Consider the following 23,172-nt stretch of genomic DNA (forward strand, 5'->3'; position numbering starts at 1 on the left):
ATACCTAATTTTTGATCAGATTCATTTTAGAGACCTGGATATTGTATTCATACATTGTTGGCATTTAGAACCTCACAAATTCAGATTTAAAGCAGAGACATTACAATACACTTTTTTTTAAATAATACCCTATATATTACTTAGCCTGCATATTCCGAACTTACTGCACATGTTACATATATGGTTGTCCTGTAATTTTGGGCAGTAGTTTTATATCGAATTTCCAACATTGGCTGTCATTCTGAATGCAGGTTGCTGGTGATAAACAACATTTTTTATATCACTACTCTGGTTAGATTCCAACATTGATGATATGTCACATCACAAACCAGCATAGTGTGACTTGATGGTGGTCTGCAAATTCAAAAAAAATACCCATTAATGGTATTGGAATCAAGAAACATTACTTTTAGTCAACCACGCAGACTTAAAAAAAGAAGGTAAAATCCTTCAACTTCTCATATTGGTGCATACAGTTGTGCTCAAACAGAGAATTGGTAATATATGTAGCATTTGTAAAGAAAACATGAGTGAGCAGGCAAAACAAATATTTTGTTTCTTTCAACTGTAGGTCATAACAGAATGACACAATCATAAAACAAAACATGGCAACAAAGAAAAAAAATTACTGACCCATGTTCAAAAGTCTGCATACCCTTAGTTCTTAATACTGTGTATTGCCCCCTTTAGCATCAATGACAGCGTGAAGTAGTTTGTAATAGTTGTGTATGGGGCTCCGAATTCTTGCAGGTGGTATAGCTGCCCATTCGTCTTGGCAAAATGCCTTCAGGTCATGCAAAGTCTTGCAAATTACAGTGTCCCAAAAGCTGTGAGGCGTGTCAAGGTGTTGTCACAGGCCCATTGTATACCAGGCTTTTCTGTGGCATTTGCGCAGCCTGTATTTCTCCTGAGGTTTCCTGTGGGTTTTTCTTTGTATCCCGAACAATTCTTCTGGCAGTTTTGGCTTAAATCTTTCTTGGTCTACCTTACCTTGGATTGGTATCAAGAGATCCCTGAATTTTCCACTTCTTAATAAGTGATTGAACAGTACTGACTGGTATTTCCAAGGCTTTGGATATCTTTTTACATCCTTATCCATCTTTATTAAGTTCCATTACCTTGGTACGCACGTGAGAGCTAACTAACTAATTGATTATGTATACACAGACACTAATTGCAATTTAAAAAGCCACAGGTGTGGGTTTAATCGCCATTTCCACCTGTGTGTGTCACCTTGTGTGTCTGTAACAAGGCTAAACATTCAAGGGTATTTAAACTTTTAATCAGGGCCATTTGGGTGATTTCTGTTATCATTATGATTTAAAAAGGAGCCAAACAACTATAGGATAATAAATGGCTTCACGTGATCACTATCCTTCAATACAAGACTGTTTTTTTTTTATGTTCAGTCATATTTTCAAAATTAATGCCAAAATGTCACAATTTCGGCCAGGGTATGCAAACTTCTGAGCACAACTGTATTTAGTAGATATTGTACAGATTTAACGACTTTACAATATTCACAAACAGCCTAAATGCTGTCCTCATTGTTTTTGATCACTGTCCCTATTTAAGTTCAAAATGTTCTATTGTATCTTGTTGATCCTTGGTTTGGTTATGTCAACAATTAACATTGTTCTGTCTTGTCTTGTGATTTTGTTTCGGTTCTGTTTCAGCAGCGTTACAATAAAAAAATGTGATCATAATTTTACACCATTTACGATAATCTTTCTTTCATTTACAACCTTACATTTTAAAAAGTTGTTTCAATTAAATTCAAACTACTAATTGTTATTTGGTGTCTACTAAAACCAGCAGTGTAACTGTAACGAGGACGCGTGTGGAAGACGCACCCCCTCCCCCCTGGCATGGTATTTGGCGTGCGTCATCGCCGGCCTTCTAGTCACACCGCTCCTCATCCCACGGCACTGTCATGTCTTGTTCTTGCACGCACCTGGTGTCCATTCCCTCATTAGGTTGCCTATATTAGTTCCCTTGTTTCTGGGCGTCTTTGTGTGGTATTGCTCTATGTTTGATGTAGTGTAACGTGCATTGGACTGAACATTGAATCTGTTTGTTTGCGCCTTGACGCGCCCTTTCTCTTGGGGATATTCGTTTGGATGTGTACAGTTGTTCCTCCTTTTGATTTTGGTAATATTGCTTTATATTACTTGGATAAAGAATAAGACTATGACAACTCCTGCGTTTGGCTCCTTTTCCCTGCACACCACCACACACATTTGACAGAAACTATTGTTCAGGCTTCAAATACAAAATTCTTAACTGTCAAATCAAAATTAGTTTGTCCACTTTATTTAAAGCTTGATAAAACTAAAAGCAGGCACACAATATTATCAACATGTCAGTTGCTATATTTCACAGGACCTTCTCAGCAAGCCCAAACTGGTTAATTTATTATATACACTTTCCTTGGTTTTACAAACATTTTTAAATCACACAAACCAAAATATATCTGTTCTTATTTGGTGTTGTGTATACTTGGTTGATCCAGTGGTCAAAGCCACTTCATCTGCATATGTGTATACTTGATTGATCCAGTGGTCAAAGCCACTGTCTTCTGCATATGTATATACTTGATATATCCAGTGGTCAAAGCCACTGTCTTCTGCATACGTGTATACTTGGTTGATCCAGTGGTCAAAGCCACTTCATCTGCATATGTGTATACTTGGTTGATCCAGTGGTCAAAGCCACTGTCTTCTGCATACGTGTATACTTGGTTGATCCAGCGGTCAAAGCCACTTCATCTGCATATGTATATACTTGATTGATCCAGTGGTCAAAGCCACTGTCTTCTGCATACGTGTATACTTGGTTGATCCAGTGGTCAAAGCCACTTCATCTACATACGTGTATACTTGGTTGATCCAGTGGTCAAAGCCACTGTCTTCTGCATACTTGTATACTTGGTTGATCCAGTGGTCAAAGCCACTTCATCTACATACGTGTATACTTGGTTGATCCAGTGGTCAAAGCTACTGTCTTCTGCATACGTGTATACTTGGTTGATCCAGTGGTCAAAGCCACTGTCTTCTGCATACGTGTATGATGAAGCATAACTTTGAATCCGACCCTCTGCTCCTTCAGCAAATCTCTGTCTTTTCACATGTTCCTGTCAATTTAAGATTAGAAATGCCTGAACACAATGTGAGCAGGATGAGGTTAGTACATGGATGGATAGATTTGTCTGAGAATATTTGCTATGTTTATTTTCATTATCCCACTAAATCAATGCAAGTCCACCTGTGAAATGAATAAACCTCCCTGCAGATTTCAAATATAAACTGAGACACAACACCACTTGAGGCTGTTCAGACAAAAAATTAAATATGGTGATTGAATTTTATTCTATAGTTCATAGTTCATTCAGCATGTAGGATATTTAGGAGTGGGGTAGTCCTGGTTATTGATTAAGCTGCCTGGCTCTCTCTTCCCTCAGAACAATGATTTGGAGAGTTAGATTTTTTCCAAAAAAACCTTTGTGCAAAACCATGACGGCATTATCAGTTTATTACTAAGGATGCTACACATTTAAATCCAAGTATTAGTGTGGCCTTTCTGTGAATGTGCTCTAAAACCTGTTGCATTACAGGTTAAGAATTGTTTTTGTGTGTGAGTTGTCATTTGTCTGCTTTCAGGTGCTTGAAGCTTTAAGTATATTGACTAAATACATGTTTATCCTAAATGTACAACTGAGAATTGTTTTAGTGGCCTTAACATGACATTTTTATATCTAATTTAATATCTACTTCAACTTTTTCTGTTGATAGGGCACTGTTGTAACCTGCCTTTAGCATTTTAAACAATGACATCTCATCTACTCCTTCCTATGCCTTACCAAACAAGATCGTAGTTTTCAAGGGGTTTACATAGCTCACATGGAAAATTTGCCGGTTGTGGGAGGATAGAGCTGTGAGTATCTAAAGCAAGTATGAGGAGACTACAAGTCAATCCAAACTGATAGACAGACCGTCAAGAAAGTTTCAGTGTGGAATGTTTCATGCAACTCCAAAAAATTAGCAGAAACAGGCCTGGCTCAAGGATGAAATGACTGAGTAGGCATTTCTTTTATATAAATGAGGGGGCATATCTAATTCATATCCCATTTGCAGTCTTTATGGGAAACAACCCCCCCCCCCTCGCCAGAAGTGAAATATATCTATCTATATCATATATCAAATGGACCTTAAGACTAAAAAGTGCCTGAACCACGGCTAGAAAGAGAGCTGCATTGCACACCTTAAATACTAGTTCAGTGCTGTGGCTGAATTTTGGACCAATTCTTCTGTGAGCAGGTGGGAGTTAGACAGAAACCTGAGCTTGTGCAGAATGAAAGCATGTGGGTGGTATTAATAAATCGGATTTCTACCACCTGCTGATACATTATGACCCACGCAAAACTAACTTTTTGGCAGACTTTTACAAACAGTTCTTGAAAAATGGCAATACCATACATTTTTCTAGCTTTATTCTTCTTATAAGGACTTTTATTTTACAATATACTCCACCTGACCATGGGTTATAAAAAGAAAATCTACTGAAACCCATTATATTTGCTGGGTAAACTCATGATTAATTCCAACCTTCTGCAGAATAAACAACCATAATTTTTTCTCTCTTTTCTTTTCTAGGCTGGCTCTTTGTCTGGAGCTCAAGGTGTGAATTCAGTTGTGGCTCCTTTGTCTGGAAGCTCGAGGTGTGAACTCATCAACTGTGAATGCTCTGCGTTGGGAGTGTATTGTGGACCCTATGGCAGAAAACCACACAATATAGTAGGTAAACACTGGCAGAACAATGTCAACTGAACCCTTTGTTCAATTATGCATTTTAAACACTTGTAATTTGCAGGATAAATTCATAATTATTTCTGTCTAGACCATAACCTGCTAATCATCACTGACCCAGAGACTTGGTTTTGCGTAGTCTTCTACACAGTAGTGCTCAGCTCAACTCCCAGCTGAGCACACTGAGAAGGAAATGCCCATATAAACTCTGTATTCCAGCAGACTGGACTACAAAAAAAGCTTAGGCAAGTGCAGCCTAGTTAAAATATGTAATTGTGTTTACAATTAACAATATCAACATAGGACAGTGTGATTCATACTATGTGTAAATTGTTCAATTTCTATTACAACTTTATTACAGTGACAAGATGGAGACCATTTAAAGGCACTCAAGATCAAATAGGCTAATTCAAAATTGATCACTGAAAATAATAATAACAGTTGTTGCATCAACAGACTGCCAGTCACTGTTTTTGTTTACAGCATATACAGAAAAGGTTATATTACTAGCTGTGTATAGGTTTGGGTTTTCTTTAATTAATCTATACATGACATTGCAATATCAATATACTTCAGAGCTCCATCTGGGCTCCCTAGCTTACTGTTGGAGATTTGTCAATACCAGGCCAGTGATCTGAGGAAAGAGAATATGGCATTCACCTTTGACCCATGGCTCCCGGTGGTTACCTTTGATAGGTGATCCACCTATCCACAGCATCTCTGTCTGAGGGAGTAGGTGAAAAGTGTGAAGTGTGAGGATTTGGGGTTTGGTTTTATATATTGTAGAGACCACATTAGGACATCTTGAAAGAATTCCTGGAGAGGTTGATGCCTCTCTTATTTGGACAATGTAAAGGATGCTAAAATGTACAATTGCAATGTTATCTGATCATTTTTGTTAAGGTAAATAAATATAATTTTTGAATAGGCATACTTTCATTATTTGTCTTTGCTTTAAAAAACAAAATACAGTATATGCATATGTAATGTTAAAAAAAATAGAAACCAATGTATTAACTGGAAAGGTACCCAGCAACGACCATGGCATTCCAAATAATTTTTGGAATATATATATTAATGATTGCCAAAAACCAGTACAATTCTTTAGTCTTCCTTATATCACATTTTAGACCTGTGACTTAGGTAGGTTTCTGTGGTTTTATTCGGTTATAAGGTATGTCATTTTCCATTTTCAAGGCAATACATTTAGTTATTTTCAGGGTTTGTGTGCGCTTTTGTACAGTAAAGTAGACATCAATACTATGTTTCAATGAGAGCATTAGCTATTATCTGTATTATATATAAGGAAGGGGGTTTGTTGACGTTATCGTATAGTAATATTTTAGAACTCCATCAAACCCAACAAGTTATTCTCTTTGATACCTGGGGAAAATGATCATTCTCTATTCGGTTCCACTTTTATCCTTTATCTTCTGTGGGGATGGTATCTTAATTAATATATTTTTCATAGAGATGTTAATTCTGTCATTAATTTAAAGCATGTTCTGTTATCTGTTCGTTGACAGGAGCCCTTGTAGCATTTCTGTCCCCTCTTCTAGGCAAGGGCTGGAGGAGAGTGGGGGTGGTGGTGGTGGGGGGTTAAGGAATCAGAAATTGGTGTAGGGAAATCTAATTTATTTTTCATACGCTTCCAAGATAGAATACCATATATCATGCCATATAGCAATTTTGCACTTGTCCCCGACTCACAAAAAGATGAAAGAAAAGTGATCAAAGATACAGGGAGAAGTCAGCTGGCAGGGTAGCAGTCTCTGAGTGGCTTCCTCTGAGGACAAAAAGGACAGTGTTGAAAGAGTCATCCTGTGTTCTGTCATTGCAGCAAGCATCACAAAAAGTGAAAGAGCTTATCAATCAAAATGAACTAGCTGTTTTTGAGTGAGTTTGACAAAAATCTATAGGTAGATTATTGTCAAACTCACTCAAAAACAGCTATACATACATGATATAATCTATTAACTGTATTTATAAATGGAGTGTAGAACAGTGTTTCGGAATAGCGCTAATTGTTTTTCTTCTCATTCACCAAGTAAACAAGACAAGGTCCTGGAACAGCTGCATCAAAATGCCCGGAGTGCATTTTCTATACAAAGGGAGAAAAACTATTAGATTTGCAATCAAGGCAGTGTGGATGTTGTGTTCTGAAACAGAGCTGAAAAATCTTGTAAACAATGTGGTTAAAGGGCCATCCATACCAGCAGAAATCCAAATGTTCAGTCTGAAAAACATTGTTCAATAATTTAAGTCTAATAATACATAATTTCAGTAAATTATATAATGCATTTGGTCTTGAAGTCCAACATTTGAATGTGTTACTTCCATATCAGTGTTGTGTATTTTCCTTAATTTTCTTTTCAGATCTGGGTTTCCCAGAATCCCAGATAGCAAGCGGTGTCTGCCTCTTAGCAAACGGTGTCTGCCTCTACATCCAAAGCAATAGGTACGCGCCGCAAGTGGGAAACTGACATTTCCAAAGAAGACGCTCACATCTAATGCTTGATCACACCGGTTAAATGCCAGCTATCCAACCCTGGCAGGGATGCTTTTATTCATCTGGTGGATGCCACAATCCAGAGGTCTGACAAAGTTATGGCATGTCAAAGTTATGAGTTTATTTGAAAGCAGCAAGGGAATTTTTTTATCTAAAGTTTGATCTGCTAAAGAAAGCCTGCCATGAGAATACATTGTTTGTGTTTCCGAATTTATAAAACCAACAAACAAATTGAACACTAAGCATCAGTAATACAAATTTAAAATAATTTGAAACAAATGTAAAACAAATGCTCTTAATGCTCAAAATTGTACTCATCAGCTGAGATCTGAGGAAATTGATTTAGAAAACTGAGGGTGAACAAAAGTTCAGAGAATGAATTATTAAGGTTAGGGAATTGATTAAACAAGCTGATTTGCAAAGGGTTTTATTTTTTTAATCATGACCCAAAAGAGGCTCCGGAGTTTGCAACCAAAGTGCCATTGATTGTTCCTTAACCTCTGTCCGTCTATATTTTGTCCATGAAGAGAATTTTCAAGATGAACAATCTTAAAGACCAGCTGATTTCTTAGTAGGTATGTTACATTTATTTATGTATTGCTTATTTAAATATGGGTTGGGTACTGACTTCAGTTCTCTGTTTCTGAAAATGTTTTGCCTATGATTGAACCCACAAACGCTGAAGATACTGAATTTGTCTAAAAAGGCCAGTTTCATTGGTTCATACCATCACAACAGATTTCAGCTGTGCTAACAACATTGCAAAAAGGGTTTTCTAATGATCAATTAGGTTTTTAAAAAGATACATTTGGATTAGCAACCACAATGTGCCATTGGAACACAGGAGTGATGGTTGTTGATAATGGGCCTCTGTATATTGATATATTTGGACACTGACACCATTTTCACAATTTTGGCTCTGTACGCTATAAGATTTGAAATTAAACAACTGAGATGCAGTTGAGATGAAGTGCAGATTTTCAGCTTGAATTCAAAGCGTTGAACAAAAATATCTTATGAAACTTTTAGGGATTGCAACCATTTTCATACACAGTCCCCTATTTCAGGGGCTCAAATGTAATTGGACAAATTTACACAATCATAAATAAAATTTTCATTTTTAGTCCTTGTTGATAATCCTTTGCAGACAATGACTGCTTGTCTGGAATACATGGACATTACCAAACGCTGGGTTCCCTCCTTTGTGATGCTTTGCCAGGCCATTACTGCAGCTGTCTTCAGTTGTTGTTTGTACGTGGGTATTTCTGCCTTCAGTTTTATCTTCAGCAAGTGAAATACATGCTCAATCGGTTTGAGATGTGGTGATTGATTCAGCCATTGCAGAATATTCAATTTCTTTGCCTTAAAAAAACTCCTGGGTTGCTTTCGCAGAATGTTTTGGGTCATTGTCCATCTATAAAGTGAAGCGCCGTCCAGTAAATTTCATTGAATTTGTCTGAATCTGAGCAGACAATATATCCCTGTACACTTCAGAATTAATCTGGCTGCTTATGTCTTTTGTCACATCATTGATAAACACTAGTGACCCCGTGTCATTGGAAGCCATGCATGCCCAGACCATCAGATTGCCTCCATCATTTATTACAGATGATGTGGTATGCTTCGTTCCAATCCTTATGAGCCGTTCCAATCCTTCTCCATAATTTTTTCTTTCCATCATTCTGGTGCAGGTTGATCTTAGTTTCATCTTTCCAAAGAATGCTGTTCCAAAACTGGGATGGCTTTTTTAGATGTTTAATCTAAGTCGAATCTGTCATTTCTATTCTTGAGGCTTATGAATGGTTTACACCTTGTGGTGAACCCTCTGTATTTGCTCTCGTGAAGTCTTCTCTTTATGCTAGACTTGGATAATGATATGCCTACCTCCTGGAGAGTGTTCTTCACTTGGCTAGATGTTGTGAAGGGGTTTTACTTTTCCATGGAAAGGATCCTATGATCATCCACCACTGTTGTCTTCCATGGACATCCAGGCCTTTTTTTGTTGCAGAGCTCATTGGTGCATTCTTTTTTTCTCAGAATGTACCAAACTGTTGATTTGGCCACTCCTAATGTTCCTTCTATCTCTCTAATGGAATTTATTTTTCTACAGCCTAAGGATGGCCTGTTTCACTTGCATTAAGAGCTCCTTTGACCGCATGTTGTGGGTTCAAACTACCAGCTTCCAAATGCGAATGCCTCACCTGGAATCAACTCCAGACCTTTTACCTGCTTCATTGATGAAGAAATAACAAAGGAATAGCCCACAACTCTCCATGAAACAGCTTTTGAGTCAATTGTCTAATTACTTTTGGTCCCTTGAAAAAGAGGACTCTACTTATTAAAGAGCTGTAATTCGTAAACCCTTCCTCCAATTTGAATGTGAATACCCTCATATTAAAGCTGAAAGACTGCACTTTAAGCCCATATCATTTATTATTTATTATTATATAACTGTAACTCTAGTATATTTTGCTAAACACACAAAATAAAAACACAGTGTCCAATTATTTCTTAACTTTAGATATTCCGTTGTAAATCAGCCAATTCCAGATACAATAGTTATTTACCACATTAACAATGTCTACACCATTTTTCTGATTAATTTGATGTTATGGAAATGGACAAAAACTCACTTCACTTTCAAAAACCAGGACATTTCTAAGTGACCCCAAAGCAAGGCCATATGAGAACCTTTGTTTGAACCACCACGCCTGGCACCAACAATCCTTGCAATCGTTTAGTCACTTCGATCATACATATTTTGCAACAAGAAGGTGGCTACATAATAAAGTGGTCAGTGAATGTATCATGTAAAAACGTATTGGAAATCTGACCAGAGCATTACAGATTATCATATATGATCAGGTCTGGGTGACGGGAGTATGTGAAGGGTCATATCTGATATGTGAATATTCTGTTTGTGAAAGGTGCTGTTGACCTGAATGTGACAGTGTGGCGTATGCTACCTTATGTTATGCTACCTTATGTTCTGTCATTCTTTACATTTTTACACCCTGGACTTGGGCGTGGTATAGGGACTATTTCAGGGATGTTTCTAAAGACTACACTTTACAGTAAGTTTTGATAATATTAAATGTGTACAACACCATACAGTATGCAATTCAAATGTAACTAATTTTTTTTTTCTTGCTGTATAAGAGCCATTCGTAAAAGGACAGTGATCCACTGCCGTGAGGGCCCACATCCTGATTGTTCAAAGCCGGTCTCTGTCACTGATGCAACAACTAAACCTTGCATTGACATGACGCCACCACTTTTGAAGAAATAAATTGTTTGACAGGCATTTCATTTCCATGCACACGCTTAGTTTGAAATTGTCAAATGGTTGTCATAAGAAGGACATGTAGCCAAATTTAACTGTTACAAATAGAGACTTTTTTGTGGGATGAACATGACAAATAATTGTTAATTTTTTTCATATTGTCAAACCAATAACAGTATCCAATAGTCCATTGTGTATCAGCCAAATGTCATTTTGTTTGTCACTGAAATATCTCACTGGGGAAATCATCTGAATGAGTTAAACTGCGCCACGCCTTCCAATATACAGCCCCACTATCTTAGGCTGCCTGGCAAAAAAGGCTATGACATTGTATAGTCTATTGGACAAACACTCTAATGGGCTAAACAAATTAAACAGAGAGAAGATGGTTTTCTCACTCTGTTGTTTAGAGATGTATGCATCTTTGTTGGCACAGGTTTTAATCACATACTGTATCTATATTGAAATAAATCACACATGGAGGTACAATGGGGGTGGGCTGGATACATTTTTTACACAATTATTAGACTTAACCCTGTTTCCAAAAAGTTGGGATACTCTATGTTCAGAAAATGGTACAAGGACAACATATCAAATGTTGAAACTAAGCTATTTTATTGTTTCTTGAAAAATATATACCCACTTTGAATTTAATGCAAGCAACATGTTAAAAAAAAGTTGGGCCAGCAGCAACACAAGACTGCAAAACTTGTATAATGCTAAAAAATTAACCTGGAGGAACATCTCAATGCTAATTAGGTTAATTGGCAACAAATCAGTAACATGATCGGATATTTTAAAAAAAAAAGCATCACAGAGAAGATGACTCTTTCAGAAGTAAAGATGGGGAGGGGTTCACCACTCGGTGAAAGTGAACAACAAGAATAATGTAAATCTCATCGTCTCTATCATATCTCTATGTAATATCATTAAAAGATTCAGAGAATCCAGAGAAATCTCTATACACAAGGGAAATCTCCCAAGAAATGTCCAAAAACGAATATTGGATGGCCGTGATCTTTTGGGCCCTCAGGCGGCAATGCATTAAAAACAGACACAAATCTGTTGTGAAAATCACTGCATGGGCTCAGGAACACCGCCAAAAACCATTGTCTGAACAAAGTACGTCGCTACATCCACAAATCCAAGTTAAAGCTCTACCATGCAAAGAAGAAACCGTATACAGTGGGTATAGAAAAGAATCACCCCCCTTTAAAATAATCACATTTTGTTGCTTTGCAGCCTGAAATGAATAAAACAAATTGTTGTTTTTGTTTTATTCAGCTGTATTTTCAACTTATAGCATCCAAGTGAAAGATGTACACTCACCTAAAGGATTATTAGGAACACCATACTAATACTGTGTTTGACCCCCTTTCGCCTTCAGAACTCCCTTAATTCTACGTGGTATTGATTCAACAAGGTGCTGAAAGCATTCTTTAAAAATGTTGGCCCATATTGATTGGATAGCATCTTGCAGTTGATGGAGATTTGTGGGATGCACATCCAGGGCACGAAGCTCCCTATCCACCACATCCCAAAGATGCTCTATTGGGTTGAGATCTGGTGACTGTGGGGGCCATTTCAGTACAGTGAACTCATTGTCATGTTCAAGAAACCAATTTGAAATGAGCTTTGTGACATGGTGCATTATCCTGCTGGAAGTAGCCATCAGAGGATGGGTACATGGTGGTCATAAAGGGATGGACATGGTCAGAAACAATGCTCAGGTAGGCCGTGGCATTTCAACGATGCCCAATTGGCACTAAGGGGCCTAAAGTGTGCCAAGAAACCATCCCCCACACCATTACACCACCACCACCAGCCTGCACAGTGGTAACAAGGCATGATGGATCCATGTTCTCATTCTGTTTATGCCAAATTCTGACTCTACCGTCTGAATGTCTCAACAGAAATCGAGACTCATCAGACCAGGTAACATTCTTCCAGTCTTCAACTGTCCAATTTTGGTGGGCTTGTGCAAATTGTAGCCTCTTTTCCTATTTGTAGTGGACCCCCTGGTGGTAGAAGACCCCCCGGTGGGGTCTTCTGCTGTTGTAGCCCATCCGCCTCAAGGTTGTGCGTGTTGTGGCTTCACAAATGCTTTGCTGCATACCTCGGTTGTAACGAGTGGTTATTTCAGTCAAAGTTGCTCTTCTATCAGCTTGAATCAGTCGGCCCATTCTCCTCTGACCTCTAGCATCAACAAGGCATTTTCGCCCACAGGACTGCCACATACTGGATGTTTTTCCCTTTTCACACCATTCTTTGTAAACCCTAGAAATGGTTGTGCGTGAAAATCCCAGTAACTGAGCAGATTGTGAAATACTCAGCCCGGCCCGTCTGGCACCAACAACCATGCCACGCTCAAAATTGCTTAAATCACCTTTCTTTCCCATTCTGACATTCAGTTTGGAGTTCAGGAGATTGTCTTGACCAGGACCACACCCCTAAATACATTGAAGCAACTGCCATGTGATTGGTTGATTAGATAATTGCATTAATGAGAAATTGAACAGATGTTCCTAATCATCATTTAGGTGAGTGTAATACCAACTTGTCAGAAGAAAAAAATAACAAATAAAAAAACAGAATCACTGAGTTGGAAAAAGAATCACCCCCCACCTAAAAATGACTTGTAAACCCAACCAGGTGTAATTATTCACCTTCTCAATAGCACACAAAGCCAATTGACTTTCAACTGTGATCAGCTGTGATCATTTTGATTAGCTCAGCATGAAACAAGCTTTTCCTGAAGCATTTCAGTCCTTGGTGAAAGTCAGGAGATGGATACAAAAAAAAAAAAACGTTATCAGTGCCTAGAAGCACAGTGAAGTCTATTATTAAGAAGTGGAAGGTATGTGGTACAACACAGACCCTCCCTGGGTCAGGACGTCGCTCCAAACTGGATGAAAGAGCCAGGAGGAAACTGGTCAGAGAGGCTACCAAGAGGCCTACAGCAACTCTGAAGCAGTTGCAGGAATTCATGACAAAGAGTGGTCATTGTGTGCATGTGACAACAATATCACAAATTCTCCACAAATGTGGCTTGTATGGGAGGGTTGCAAGAAAAAAGCCACTCCTCAAAAAAGAAAAAGAAAAAAAGAAAAAAGCCACTCCCACGTGCAGTCACGACTGAGCTTTGCCAAAATGCACCTTGAAGATTCTAAGGCCACGTGGAAAAAGGTGTTATGGTCAGATAAGACTAAAATTTTATTATTTGGCCTCAACGCCGAATGATATGTCTGGCGAAAATCCAATACAGCTCACCATCCAAATAACACCATTCTTACAGTGAATGGAGGTGGTAATATCATGTTATGGGGTTGTTTCTCTGCAGCAGGGACTGGAGCTCTTTGGGGCAAAATACTGTCAAATTCTTGAAGAAAATCTGCTTTTCTCTGCCAGAAAGTTGTCAATGGGAAGAAGATTTACGTTCCAACATTACAATGACCCAAAGCACACAGCAAAACTGACCACACAGTGGTTGAAGGAGAAAAAGGTGAATGTCCTTACATGGCCTAGTCAGAGCCCAGACTTAAACCCCATTGAAAATCTGTGGAATGACTTGAAGACAGGAGTCACCATCAAATTTAACTGAACTTGAGCAGTTCTGCAAAGAAGAGTGGTCAAATATTGCAACGTCTAGATGTGCAAAGTTAGTAGAGACATATCCCAACAGACTAAAGGCTGTAATTAAAGCAAAAGGTGGTTCAACAAAATACTGACCCAAGGGGGTGATCCTTTTTCCAACTCAGAATTTTTTTATGACATATTGGTGTTATAACTTTCACTTGGATATTATAAGTTGCCCTGAGTAAATACAGCTGAATGAAACAAAAACTGTGTCTGTCTTCATTTCAGGCTGCAAAGCAACAAAATGTGATTAATTTAAAGTGGGGTGATTCTTTTCTATACCCACTGTATATAAACAAGATCCAGAAACACCACCGCCTTCTCTGGGCCCGAGTTTATTTAAGATGGACTGAGGTGAAGTGGAAAAATGTCCTGTGTTCATTCACAGGAAAACTGTCCTGTGTTCATGTTTGGAAACAGGGTTGTAGCCCATTGCTTAAAATTAAAACTGGTTGTTTGAAATTGTCAAAATAAAAGTAACGACCCCCTCACTTTCTGCTCTCGACATCTTAATTGGCCTGGTAGGCTAAATAATTGGAGAAGTTCCTTTAACCTGAAGTAAGTAGGCTCACGCAAGTGTTGGCAACCATTTTGTTAGCTGCTTTGGCTTCATTAAAACACCTACAGGAATGTAGATGTTAGACACTAGCTCAGTACTGTACTTTTTTGTTTTGATGTCAAGTCAAACAACAGTAGCCAACCAAGCTTCCTAACTATCTCTGCAGTCTGCAATGTTAGAGAAAAGTTGTTGTTCCATCCCTACTACTGGTAAATGTTGTCTGAGCACTTAGTAACAGCATAATATTTTAGCCAGTTGTTTAAATGTGTTGATGTTGAGTAATTCCTAATTTCTGCAATTAAGACTATCAGAAAAACATAAAGTTATCTTTTATTATAATTACTGCTGCACTAAGATTATTATTTGATGCTTTTTCACTGTGAATCTGTGACTATGTCCATAATAAGTTTACTTTAGATTTGTCACTTGTACTTAATTTGCAAAGCTTGTAAATAAAAAATTATAATTTGATGGAATTAATTTTTTTGATTTTTCTCAACACACAAACCTTTTTTAAAAAGGCTATGTTAAATAATAATACAATGTCTAAACATATAAACAATAAGTGGCTGCAGGTGCTGAATTTTCTTTTTAATCGCCTCTCATGGGCAGATGAAGTGTCACCTGGCAAGTTACAAACTGGGGCACAGCGGCTGGCCTGTGGGAAGATAGTGGCTTTTTTGTAAAACATCTGTGAGTCAAGACTTTTCTTTGTGCACACAGATCTCTACCAAGCCATGAAGCAAGGTAAAATAAAGTGCAAATGTAGCCTACAGTATTTTGCCATTAGCAAACAGCAGATGGAACACAAGTTCCGTATTTACCTCTCATTAAACATGTGAAATCTTCAGTGAAGACAGTCAAAGTGTGGCCAGAGAGGTCAGACTCACTTCTACAGCACCAGTTTCAACACACCGACGGGAGTTTGTTTGCCACTCAAGCCACCTTTGACTCCCATCAAAGACTACTGGCCAGAGAACCCTACCCCCACAGCCAGGGACATCTCCTTCACCTATAAAACATGTTCAGCACCCGCTTTGACAGGGACAACAAAGAGCCAGCCATTAAAGCTGAACACCCCCAGACGACGACCCCCCCCCCCCCCCACACACACACACAGGATCCCTACCAGTTCGCTTGCCAGTCAAGCAGACCCTTCACATCCAGGCCACAAACTGTTTGTCCTCCTAACATCAGGCAGGTGGTACAGGTATCTTCGTTCCTGCACCAGCAGGCTCAGGAACAGTTTCTTTCCATCTATTGTAACCCAGCTGAACTCAGTGACCTATCTCTAACCACACCCGCCTGCCTGATGGTAGGACCTTTTTGCACTACCCCCTTTGTACTACTGGACTCTGACTATGCCTTGCCAAGTCTGTTAATGGAGGTATTTTAGTTGTTATAGGTATGTGTCCACCTCAGGGACCTCATTGCTGCTATATCTGCATCACTTTTAGAGTACAATTACACAAAGTGCTTTACACACAGTATCATTGCACATCAATACATTCCACTTGTAATATGCAGTGGATATAAAAAATCTACACACCCGTGTTAAAATGCCAGGTTCTTGTGATGTAAAAGAATGAGACAAAGATAAATCATGTCAGAACTTTTTCCACCTATAATGTGACCTATAACATGAACAATTCAATTGAAAAACAAACTGAAAAAATGAAAAATAAAATCCTTACAATAACCTGGTTGCATAAGTGTGCACACCCTCTTATAACTGGGGATGTGGCTGTGTTCAGAATTAACCAATCACATTCAAACTCATGTTAAATAGTCATTACACACCTGCCATCATTTAAAGTGACTCTGATTAATCACAAATAAAGTTCAGCTGTTATAGTAGGATTTTCCTCATATTTTCTTAGTTGCATCTCAGAGCAAAAGCCATGGTCCGCAGAGAGCATCCAAAGCATCAGAGTGATCTCATTGTTGAAAGATATCAGTCAGGAGAAGGCTACAAAATAATATACCATGGAACACAGTGAAGACAGTCATCATCAAGTGGAGAAAATATGGTACAACAGAGACATTACCAAAGACTGGATGCCCCTCCAAAACAGATGAAAAAACGAGAAGAGGCCTACCGCAACATCCCCCTGGAGAGAGGACCAAATTAAATACAGTGCAATATGTAAACATGGCATAAACATTGTTTCATATGGTAGCAATATGGATGCATATTAGCAGCTAAACACACCTATTGCTCTTGTGGTAAAGGCTGCTTGAATGCATTCGGGGGACAAAGTTGTGTTGATTAATTTCTGTGTCGTCTCCAAAGATGTGCCTTTATCTTCTCGAGTCAAGGAAAAGTACCTGCTATGAAATGTTTCTTTTTTAAGTGCAAATAATTCTCACTTTGTGTTGCATGCTTTATATTTACTATTATATAATAAATATGATTGTTTGAAAGCAGTGGTATATCAGACTGTATAGCACACAGAAAATACCTAATATTTATTATTATTGCAATGTATAATAGCAATGAGAAACTTTAAGGTTAGAGGTAAGCTAATGTCTGTATCCATGCACTCTGCACTGCATTGTGTATAAGACCAGCTTTAGCTGTGATTCAGTATATTGGCAAAGTGTAGTGCACCATTAGATGTACATTCTTATGTAGACTTACCAGGAGTGCATTGAGCTTGGATTGAGCTGCTAAAAGGGAAACAGTGGAGACAAGTGAATATCTTATCTGACAGTGCAGTTATGTTCAGTATTGCGCTTGAAAAAATATATATATAACTTTAGGAAAGTGTATGATGTGAATTGGTAATGTTTTACATCCACATAATTTCAAAAATGTGGCTATTTGCATTATAGGCATGTGTAGTTCTCACATTGCACGCATAATATTCATGATTACCACAGTATCTAATATGTTTGCAGGATATTCATACAATTATTGAAAGTTTTATCAGTCTATTTCATGACAATAATGTGAAAAGTCCAATAATTCTACATGCAATTGGCCAAAGTTAAATCCTTTCAGAAATAATGTCTTCAAAATATTTTAGTACCCCAGGTAGGTAAAAATATATTTGTGGCAGGTAGATAAAAATATATTTTCTGCTGGAATCGTATTATTTGTATTTGTTAGCGTTGGTTATGCTTATTCATAATTTTCTTTAGTGGTAAATTAAAGTGCAAATTCCTGTTAAATGATAAGTTGCAGAAAGGTTAATCGTGGCAGAATTGTAAAAGTCACTGATTTACACAATCCTATGCAATGGCATGCAAGTTATGGATGACTAAATGTGCAATAATATGAAAAAAATATATAAATGATGATATACGTAAATACAGGTGCATCTAAAAAAATGAATATTGTGGAAGAGTTAATTTTGTTTCCAAAAGTGACACCATATATTCTAGATTAATTACACAAAGTGAAACATTCCAAGCCTTTTTTGTTTCAATCTTGATGATTATGGCTTACAGCTCAAATCCAGTATCCAAAAATGTATAATACAGAAATATCGACCTGAAGAATTCTAATCAGCTAATTAACTCAAAACACCTGCAAAGGTATCCTAAGTATGTTCATTTATGCACTCAATCCTTGGTCGGGCTCGCTTTGATAGTGGCCTTCAGCTCATCTATGTTCTTTGGTCTGGTGTCTCATTTTCCTCTTGACAATACCCTATAGATTCTCTATGGGGTTCAGGTCAGGCCAGTTGGCTGGCAACAAGGTGCCAAGTCCTGCTGGAAAAGGAAATCAGCATTTCCATGAAATTGTCGGCAGATGGAAGCATGGAGTTCTCTAAAATCTCCTGGTAGACTGCTGCATTGACTTTGGACTTGATAAAACACAGTGGACCAACACCAGCAGATGACATGGCACCCCAAATCCTCACTGACCTTGGAAACTTCACACTGGAGTTCAAGCAACTTGGATTTGGTGCCTCGCCACTCTTTCTCCAGACACTGGGACCTTGTTTTACAAATGAAATACAAAATGTACTTTCATCTGAAGAGAGGACTTTGGACCACTGAGCAACGGTCCAGTTCTTTTTATTTTTTGCCCAGGTAAGACGCTTCTGACGTTGTCTCTGGTTCAGGAGTGGCTTGACACTAGATAACAATATATAAGTCAATAGCGTGAATGGGCCATGTATTTATAAAATTTTAACTAATTTAAATTAATATATTTTCCACAAATGAGCTTGTTGCTTTGAATCACAGATTTAATTCAATTTTGAGCTACTGACTGATCATATGTAGCAGATTGAACATTTTAAAATATATTGTTTTGATTGCTTGTTCTAGGAAACTCAAAATAAAAGATATGATCCAGTTTCCCATTGTTATTTTCTCCAAAATCACTGGTTCTGTAGGGTTGAAACGATTATTTAATGTGGCAACACGGTTTAAATAGCATATGAGCAAGCCAATTAATTCAGACTACCAATTACATGATAATGCTAAATGTACACTGCTAAAACAAGTACGCCTATCAACCAATAACAGCAGAGAGAGAGTGGATCTTAACACTTACACTATAATCATATATTTTTTGCTGTAAATAACACTGTCACACTGATAGTAAGAGAAAGTTGTTAAGCAGAAAACTGGAAAATCGATATCAACTATATCAACAATTTGTCTGCATTTAGTCATATGTATAGAAACTTTTCCCATCACAATAGTAGACAGGGTCCTTAATAGATTAATGCATTTTTTCTATAGTGTTGAAACTATAAGCTTTTCTGACACTGTTTCACAGCTCTGGTGCCAATTGGGGTAGAACCAGGGCAATTCTCAAACATTTGAGTACAGACACTATAACTTTTTGTAATAGAGAGCCATTTGTTGGATTTGAGCAGGCTCTGCACCACAGGCTAGTAAAAGGTCTGTGCCCCCTCAGTTTTGTTTCCCCATAAACACTGCAAATGGGATATGAATTAGATATGCCCACTCATTTATGAAAAATGCCCCTTCAGTAATTTCATCCTGTAGCCGGGCCTTGATTTGAGTTGCAATATAACATGTACAATATTGGTATAATACTCTGATGACTCCACATACCTTTTTTACTATTATGGATTATGCGGTTAGTATATAATCAAACACTTCCCATGCTGCTACCCAGTCAAACATGTGTTTTTAGTCTCTGCTGATCTATGTGCAGTTAATGGTACATTTGACCCACCAAGATGGGAATACTGGTCACAACTGTGGTGACACGTAAAACACAACAAGAACATGTGACAGTTTCAATAGGATTTTTACATTTGTACCTCCGTTCAGGCTCCCTTCCACTTTTAGGGATCATGGTAAAAGAGTAAACCAGGTACTTGCCAAAATGTTAGCAGAAGATTATAAATTTATATGTGTTTTACTGATTATTATTAAATCAATAAAGACTTTTTTCACCAACACAAAGGTTGAACAAGTAGGCCAGTGTATATGGTAATTCCATCGATCTACACTCTTTAATGAGGAAAACACCAGCTATATTTAAAATAATATGCATGAGGTTTGATGTTTCTACGACCATAAATGAAAGCGATATTGAAGATATACAGATATAAATGGCTTTCATTGAATATTAGTCAATCTATAAAGACTTTTTCCACAAAAATAAAGGTTAAGGGGAAACAAAACGGGGGTTGGCACAGATTCCATCTGGGGGTGCAATGCCCGACTTTTCCCCCTGTGGATCCAGGCCTGATTTATCTGAACAATATTCTCAGCCCTCATATTGTTCCTATGACACATCGTGGACATGCTCTCAGTTCTGAAAAAAATATTTATGTTGCATTTTTCTCTATAAAATCGTTGACACAGAGCATATTTCCATCTGTTGGGCTGTCATAGATGTGACTCTTGCACTGAAAGATTTACTGTTCCCAAGTCACAGACCTGCAAAACTTAAACACTGCAAATGGCAAATTAGTTATTGATAAAAATAAATAATAGCCCCCTCAGTCATTTCATCTTGGAGCCGGTTCTGAGATAAATGTTGATTGTGCAGAAAAATGGTAAAGCTCAAACAGATAATCATCAGGGAATGATAAACAAATCCAAGTGATGTCTGATCACTATCTCCCAACAGAGATTTCTGCAGAGTATTTGTGTTTCAATATCAACTGCTTCTTCGATAAGAGGAAACGCTATCTGATAACTTCAGATGGCAGGTTTCAGTTAAAGAGTAGGTCAAACTCAGGGTTAGTTGAATAAAACCTGCTAGCGAGCAGGTTAGCTTCACGAAAAATATGTTGCCGTAGTAACTGACCCAGAGAAACACTGAACTGGCTCTTTGAAACCGTGACCCAGAGTTTCCTTCAACTCTGAGTCAACTAACTCTAAGTTTTCATTAAACCTGCTTTCTGAAATACACCCAAGAAATGTAGTATAGTATTTAGCATGTGGATTAAAGTTTATGATATTTATCAATAATACTATAATAGTCGGCGGACATTTTTGCAAATACCTAGTTTACTCTTTTACCACGGGCCCTAAATGTACAAGGGAGCCAAAAAAGAGGAACAAATGTGAATGTCTCAAATCTCAAATATAAAGTTGATTTCACCTAATTTCTGCTTGTCTTGATTTTATTGAGGCAGACAAAGTGTTGATTTAGTTACATAATCAATAAAGAAGTGAGGCAGTTCAAGTGGGAGACATACATGCCTGTGAGAAAGTCCACTAGTTAGTGACATCACCCTAGGCACTTTTAGCTCACAAAGAGTGGAGTTCAAACGGCCAGCTCAAGTCTTTTGTTTCAGTTAATTGTGTGATGGCAAAACATTTGTCAGGGGCACAGCTACAGTGGGGAGAACAAGTATTTGATACACTGCTGATTTTGCAGGTTTCCCACTTACAAAGCATGTAGAAGTCTGTCATTTTTATCATAGGTACTCTTCAACTGTGAGTGACAGAATCTAAAACAAAAATCCAGAAAATCACATTGTATGATTTTTTTGTAATTAATTTGCATTTTATTGCATGACATAAGTATTTGATACATCAGAAAAGCAGAACTTAATATTTGGTAAAGAAACCTTTGTTTGGAATTACAGAGATCATACATTTCCTGTAGTTCTTGACCAGGTTTGCACACACTGCAGCAAGGATTTTGGCCCACTCCTCCATACAGACCTTCTCCAGATCCTTCATGTTTCAAGGCTGTGACTTGACAATGCGGACTTTCAGCTCCCTCCAAAGATTTTCTATTGGGTTCAGGTCTGGAGACTGGCTAGGCCACTCCAGGACCTTGAGATGCTTCTTACGGAGCCACTCCTTAGTTGCCCTGGCTGCGTGTTTCGGGTCATTGTCATGCTGGAAGATCCAGCCATGACCCATCTTCAATGCTCTTACTGAGGGAAGGAGGTTGTTGGCCAAAGTCTCACGATACATGGCCCCATCCATCCTCCCGTCAATACGGTGCAGTCGTCCTGTCCCCTTTGCAGAAAAGCATCCCCAAAGAATGATGTCTCCACCTCCATGCTTCACGGTTGGGATGGTATTCTTGGGGTTGTACAGTGGGTATAGAAAATAATCACCCACCTTTAAAATAATCAAATTGTGTTGCTTTGCAGCCTGAAATGAAAATGGACAATTTGTTATTGTTTTATTCAGATGTATTTACAACTTATAACATCCAAGTGAAAGATATAATACCAATTATTTAGCAAAAAAATTACAAATAAAAAAACAGAATCACCCCCCTCCTAAAAATGACTTGTAAACCCAACCAGGTGTAGTTACTCACCTTCTCAATAGCACATAAAGCCAATTGACTTTCAACTGTGATCAGCTGTGGTCATTTTGATTAGCCCAGCATGAAACAAGCTTTTCCTGAAGCTTTTTAGTCCTTGGTAGTGCAACTGAAGAAAACAATCAACTATGGGTGGCAAGGCATTGTCAAAAGATCTCCGTGATAAAGTTGTGGACAGGCACAAGTCAGGAGATGGATAAAAAAATAAATAAAAGGTTTTATCAGTGCCTAGAAGCACAGTGAAGTCTATTATTAAGAATTGGAAGGTATGTGGTACAACACAGACCCTCCCTGGGTCAGGACGTCACTCCAAACTGGATGAAAGAGCCAGGAGGAAACTGGTCAGAGAGGCTACTAAGAGGCCTACAGCAACTCTGAAGCAGTTGCAGGAATTCATGACAAAGAGTGGTCATTGTGTGCATGTGACAACAATATCACAAATTCTCCACAAATGTGGCTTGTATGGGAGGGTTGCAAGAAAAAAGCCACTCAAGAAAGGCCACATGCAGTCACGACTGAGCTTTGCCAAAACGCACCTTGAAGATTCTAAGGCCACGTGGAAAAAGGTGTTATGGTCAGATGAGGCTAATATTGAATTATTTGGCCGCAACGCCAAATGATGTCTGGCGAAAATCCAATACAGCT

At 38.1% G+C, this 23,172-nt stretch overlaps 1 protein-coding gene across 3 annotated transcripts in view; it reads left to right on the top strand.

The window, feature by feature from the left end:
* LOC105027150 (leucine-rich repeat and fibronectin type-III domain-containing protein 2) overlaps positions 1–23,172 on the top strand; it is a 303,655-nt gene that overhangs the window by 195,936 nt on the left and 84,547 nt on the right. For all 3 annotated transcript variants that reach the window (XM_020053804.2, XM_020053803.2, XM_010899095.3), the window contains one exon: positions 4,653–4,793. The gene's annotated coding sequence lies outside the window, so the exon portion shown is untranslated. The remainder of the gene's footprint in view (positions 1–4,652; positions 4,794–23,172) is intronic.

Source organism: Esox lucius, chromosome 15 (genome assembly GCF_011004845.1).
Source record: "Esox lucius isolate fEsoLuc1 chromosome 15, fEsoLuc1.pri, whole genome shotgun sequence".
In the NCBI taxonomy this organism is placed as follows: Eukaryota; Metazoa; Chordata; class Actinopteri; order Esociformes; family Esocidae; genus Esox; species Esox lucius.